Source organism: Eublepharis macularius, chromosome 8 (genome assembly GCF_028583425.1).
Source record: "Eublepharis macularius isolate TG4126 chromosome 8, MPM_Emac_v1.0, whole genome shotgun sequence".
Lineage (NCBI taxonomy): Eukaryota > Metazoa > Chordata > Lepidosauria > Squamata > Eublepharidae > Eublepharis > Eublepharis macularius.
This window is the reverse complement of record NC_072797.1, coordinates 138,543,003-138,549,215: the sequence shown is the minus strand read 5'-3', so window position 1 is coordinate 138,549,215 and position 6,213 is coordinate 138,543,003.

Genomic DNA, 6,213 nt, shown 5'->3' with positions numbered 1-6,213 from the left:
TTAGCCTTTGGCCATTATAAGTTTTTAGAACCATATGGTTCAATAGCTCATACAGACTTTAAAATCTAGTGGTAAAATTAATTTAAAACAGTTAAAAAATAAAATAGACAATTCCAACCAGAAGTTCATAAAACTGCCCCAGTCAGTGCCACCCTAGATCTAATCTTGGCCGTGAGGGCAGTTTCTAGCCCTAATGGACATCTAGTCCCCATGGGTGTCTGTCTGGACAAACAAACAATCCCCCCGAGTGCATTATTTTTAAAATCCCCAACTTCCATCAAAGTGCTTCGGAGAACAGCATAGGTGGCCTTCTTTCCAGTCCTACCACCTTAATGACCCTGCATGGTAGAACAGAGGAGAAGTCCAAACAGTAGACAAATAAAATTGGAGGCAATTGATACCAAGGAAGGAATTCATAATTATTTATAGATTAAGAAATCGTTAAAAACCATTCAAAGAAAAGATGGCCCCCGTATTGCGAGAGATGGATTACTAAAAATATGGTTTCAATGTAGCAATAGATTAAGACTTCAGTCCTAATAACAGTTACTTCAGTCTAAGCCAGTGATGGCAAACCTTTTTGAGCCCGAGTGCCCAAACTGCAACACAAAACCAACTTATTTATTTCAAAGTGCTAACACTGCAATTACACCTGAATACTGAGGTTTTAGTTAAGAAAAAACAACTCATACAGTTGTCCGAACTAATTAACATCTCTCTCTCTCTCTCTCTCTCTCTCTCTCTCTCTCTCTCTCTCTCTCTCACTCAAGAGCCACAACTGAAAGTAATGCAAATTAAATCAAAGCAGCTTACTCTTCTTTAGAAAGCCAGCCCCAGCAGCCCGGCTGCTGCCTCCGCTTCCTGCTGCTAAAGAGACGGGCAGCAGGGAGGCAGCCTTGAGGAAAAGGAATCACGTGGGCAGGGCCAAACCCCATGTGATCTCTGCTCAGAGCCGCTGGAACGCCGTTGCAGGCGTTCCCCCTCCAAATGAGCCCTGGACCTAGCGATCGGCAACTTGGCTCACGTGCCCACAGAGAGGGCTCTGCATGCCAGCTGTGGCATGCGTGCCATAGGTTCGCCATCACTGGTCTAAGCCCATGGACTTCAGTGGGCTTAGACTGGAGTAACTCTTTTTAGGATTGCACTGTAAATCCACCAATTTTACCATTGACATCACCAACAGATGCCTATTTTGATAACATTACAAGAAATAATGTTAATTATGAATATATGATGGACAAGCAAGGAAAAATAAAAACACGGGAAGAAATTCAAGCCCGGAGGGAGGGGAAATCTCATGGTTGGTGTATTATCAAGTAGTGACCAAACTTAAAAAACAACTATCCAAAGAAGGTGAACGATTAAGAAAGAAAATAGTGTTTGAACAACTAATCTGTGGAAAGCCAAAACATTTGTTAGGAAAAGTATTAAAATCTTATTGCAACATGAAACAGAATCATAACAGGTCAAAAATATATGATTAAATCAAAGCAAAATTTGGTGAAAATATTTCAATGAGTCAATGAGAAAACTTATGAACTAAAGAAATCAAATTTACAGATTGCCAAATGTTGATAGAAAATGGGTATTAAATATTTTTAGATGGTATATTATTCCTAAAGATATTGCAAAAAAAAAAGTAAGGATTATAGCAGAAAGTGCTGGAAATGTCAATGTATGGAAGCAACTTTCTATCATGTGGTGGACATGTAAGAAGACAAGAAGACCTTGTGACCTAACTGAAAGTTTGGTGAATCATCTCAACAACATCCACCTGAACATACAATTCACAATGGAGAAAGAAATTGAGGGAAAACTCCCATTTCTGGATACCTTGGTCATCCGCAAAGCAAACTTTCAGTTAGGTCACAAGGTCTACAGGAAACCAACTCACACTGATCGGTACTTACACAAAAACTCCAATCACCACCCCCGACAGAAAAGAGGCATAATGAAAACATTAGTGGATCGTGCAAGACGGATATGTGAGCCGCACTTTCTCAATGAGGAAATTAATCATCTAAACCACGCACTTCAGGCAAATGGCTACTCCAGAAATGAAATCCGAAGAGCAATCAAACCCAGGATGAATCAAACAACCAAGGAAAAACAGTCTCCTACAGGAAAAGTGTTTTGCCATATATCAAAGGAATTACTGATCAGATGGGAAAGCTTATGAAAAAGCATAACCTTCAAGCAGTATTCAGACCCACCCGAAAAATACAACAGATGCTATGATCAGCAAAAGACAGTAGAGACCCCCTCACCTCTGCAGGAGTATACCGTATACCCTGCAGCTGTGGACAAGTTTACATTGGGACCACAAAGCGTAGCATCCAGACAAGAATAAAAGAACATGAAAGACACTGCAGACTTGGACAACCTGAAAAATCAGCAGTGGCTGAACATAGCCTAACTCAAACAGGGCACAGTATCTTATTCCAGGACACCAAAATACTGGACAACACTTCCAACTACTTTGTCAGACTGCACAGGGAAGCCATTGAAATTCACAAGCATAAGCAAAACTTCAACAGGAAAGAAGAAACCTTAAGAATGAACAGAGCATGGTTTCCAGTTCTGAAAAACACCAGGCTAACAAAACACTCCATACTCAACAATAGCCCTGCAGAGAAGATTAGCACATCAAGCACCAATCCATATGCAAAAGAACCTCCTCAGGATACAGTGAAGCCTCCCTCCATTAGCATTCCACACCCTGGGAAACTCTTACAGGATGACTCAGCTCAACCCCACCCCTCCTGAGTAGATATAAATGACCTGCCAACATCTTTTCCACACTGTGACACTGAGAGATCTCTGTCTTTTGGTGCTACACCTCTGAAGATGCCAGCCACAGCTGCTGGCGAAACGTCAGGAACTACAATGCCAAGACCACGGCAATACAGCCCGGAAAACCCACAACAACCAAGAATGTTTTACTTCAACTGGGGCTTAAATTGCCTAGAGAATTTACGAATTGCAGCTCTGAGGGTGTAGCGTACCTTAGAAGATCTTATATGTTGGGAGTACGACCAGGGCTATTAAGGTCCGACTTGGGGAAACATCAATCTCGCATTAAGAATAAAACAGTAGAGGCTCCATTGGTAACATGCTATATGGATATGCAGTTTGCTGTACTATATAAGACCAAATACAGAAATCCTGAGATTGTGACAAAAGATTTTAGAAGAAGCCTACTGGATATTTACGTTGAAAAGTTTGGCACCGGAAGGCTTGAACATGGCAAATGATTCTACATGCCTTTTAGGTTAGCGGCTCTGTTAATAATCTATGGGTGCCTGTTCCTTTAAGTGACTAGTTCCCATGAAATGGAGGTGTATGACTGAGGGTTTTATAGCAAGTTAGTAGAGGCTTTACAACACAGTGATTGTTACTTTTGTGAAGAAACCGTCAAGCTTGCTGAAAAAATATGTTATAAATGGATTCTGTAAGTATTTTTTACTCTTGTAAGTCTTTCACAATAGATTTTGCAATGGGTTATTATTGAATGTATTCATTTCTAGTGTCTGTGTACTCTTTGCAAAAGATGGAAGTTTGAAATGGTATTAATCTAAGGATCAAGACAACCCGTCAGAGGACCTGAAAGAATACATCTCTTCATATAAGACTTTTCACAGCTGCTTGAGAGAGCTTTTTGGACTTTTCCTTGCCACCTGGATACATAGTGCTTATGACCTCTGTATATAATGGTTCTTGTATACTGATATATATTTGCTTGGTTGCTGCTATATTATGCACTTTCACTTTTTAAGAATGTGCAATAATATGTAAGTTTACTACAGCACCTTAGCAATAGCGCTTTATGTATACTTGGATAGAAGGTTACTTATATTATAGCACATGTACAAATTGTAATTCCAGCAGTGAGAGGAAGTCCTCATATTCTCTTTAGTGTACGATCAGGTACCACTGTGTATGTTATTTAGATTATATATAGTAGCATTAAATAAGAAACTGATACATAATTTTTGTTAAGAGGTTCATTAGTCAGTACACGTGAGACTCCTTGCTTTTGTTGAGTATATGCAGGGCTTTTTTTCAGCTGGAACGTGGTGGAACGGAGTTCCGGCACCTCTTGAAAAGGGTCACATGGCTGGTGGCCCCACCCCCTGATCTCCAGACAGAGGGGAGTTTAGATTGCCCTCTGCGCCGCTCGGCGGCGCGGAGGGCAATCTCAACTCCCCTCTGTCTGGAGATCAGGGGGTGGGGCCACCAGCCATGTGACCATTTCCTCGGAGGGCAACCCACTGAGTTCCACCACCTCTTTCCCCAGAAAAAAAGCCCTGAGTATATGCATATGGCAGGTCTACGGTGCTGTACTATTAGATTCTTAATAAAGCTTTAACTCTTGTCTCCATGGACTTGTGCAGTGAAGTTACTGAGATCTAAATTGGCAGTCCCTGACAATCTTATATGTATTATTCACTGTTGGCTTACATTTTAAAAAAAGAGAGAGAAGCAGAGACAGCACGTCCGAACAGGTCCCACAATCAGCCCGTGACAGAGCCGGCTCCACCACCACCCTGCCCCGGGAGCGCTCTATTTGCCTTCCTTAGCAAGGGCTGTCAGGCCCTCCTGACAAAAATAAAAAATAAATAAAGCTGAAGCCAGTGGATTTGCTTTCTAATGTGAGCTAGAGGTTGTGGGAATTTAGTGCTTTTTGCTCATCCTTTGAAGCACTTCCCCTTTACTATAATATCCTTTTGGCACAGAGTGGTGATGCCCCCAAAGGCACTTTCCAAAAACATTTTTAAAATTTAAGAAGAGTTGCTGAACTCTCCTAAGCAGAGTTACACCCTTCTAAGCTCATTGTCTTCAATGGACTAGTTTAGCCCTTTGAAGGATAAATCTGTTTATGACTGCTTACTACCAACAAAGGATCTTGTAGTATCCTCATTTCAATTCTAGTTCATGATCTGGAGTTCAGTTGGTCTGAGTTGGCACTGAGGTTCCACCTTATTTTGATGAGCCCAGCTCTAGGTCAAGAGTGCTAAAATGCACAAAACTCTGAAGTCCTAGCACAAAAAGAAGAATCTGTGCAGGCAACCTCTGCACACAAACAGCTACTCCTCTCAAACAGCAGCAGGCCAAGCAACATATCTAGGTCAAAGGCTAATCCAAGCCTGGAGCCAGAACTTTTCAGTAATCTCTGTATGTTCAGCATAGCTAGTAGTGAGACAAACAAGCTGGGAAGCTCATTTAAAAGGTTAATTACAAGGCAGTTGTAAATGGTTAGAGAGGCCTTTAAACCCAAGGAGTTCAGTGGATTGAGAAAGGCGTAGCTGTGATAAAGACTGCACTGTTTTCCATTGTATTATTGCATCTGAAGGAAGTGGTTTGTAGTCCAGGAACACCCATGTTGAAGTTAAAAATGTATTAGTCTTCGAAGTGGCACAAGCCTCTTGTATGTAATCAACCTATCACTTCTGCTATCTGTATCATATCTAATATGTTTCTTATTCAGATTTGCCTAATCCTAATCCATTGTTTATTAGATCTCTCTTCCTATTGACTGTATCATTTACACTGTGTAATCCGTTTTGAGTCTGAGTGAGAAAAATGGATTATAAACGTAGTAAACAAACAAATATTAGTGTAATGGCAAGCAGAGCAAGATTCGGTTCCAGTAGCGGTACTTTAGAGACCCACTAGATTCTCAGGGTGTGAGCTTACCGGAGTCAAAGCTCCCTTTCTCAGACACATGGAGCTGCTATAGGTAGGAGTCTTTAAAATCCATGTAGAAGCATTTTGTATTTTTGTATATATCCGTAATCTGTTTATTTTAATAAATATATAAAATAAAATCCAGGTAGAAAAAGTCTGTACTTTTGTATATATCTGTAATTTATTTTAATAAATATTTATATAAAATAAAATCCAGGTGGAAGTGGCTGTAATGCATGTTGCAATTAGGTTGATAGTCCTAACCCTAAAGAGCCAAACCTTCCGTGCTGCATACTCTATTCATGTGCAGTTTTTGCATTTTTGAGCCTACTTAAATTGTCACCTGCTCTCTATGGTAAGAAGCGCTGTTGCCGCCTTTCCTCTCACTGGAGTTGCTTTCTTGCTGGTCTTGGGGCCCCTGTCCAATCAGCGCGCGTTTTGCTTTCTAATCCCGCCCCCTTTCTTCCCACGGACCCAATGAGCTACTATTGCCAGCCGAGGGCATAGAAGCCTGCGGCTAGAGCG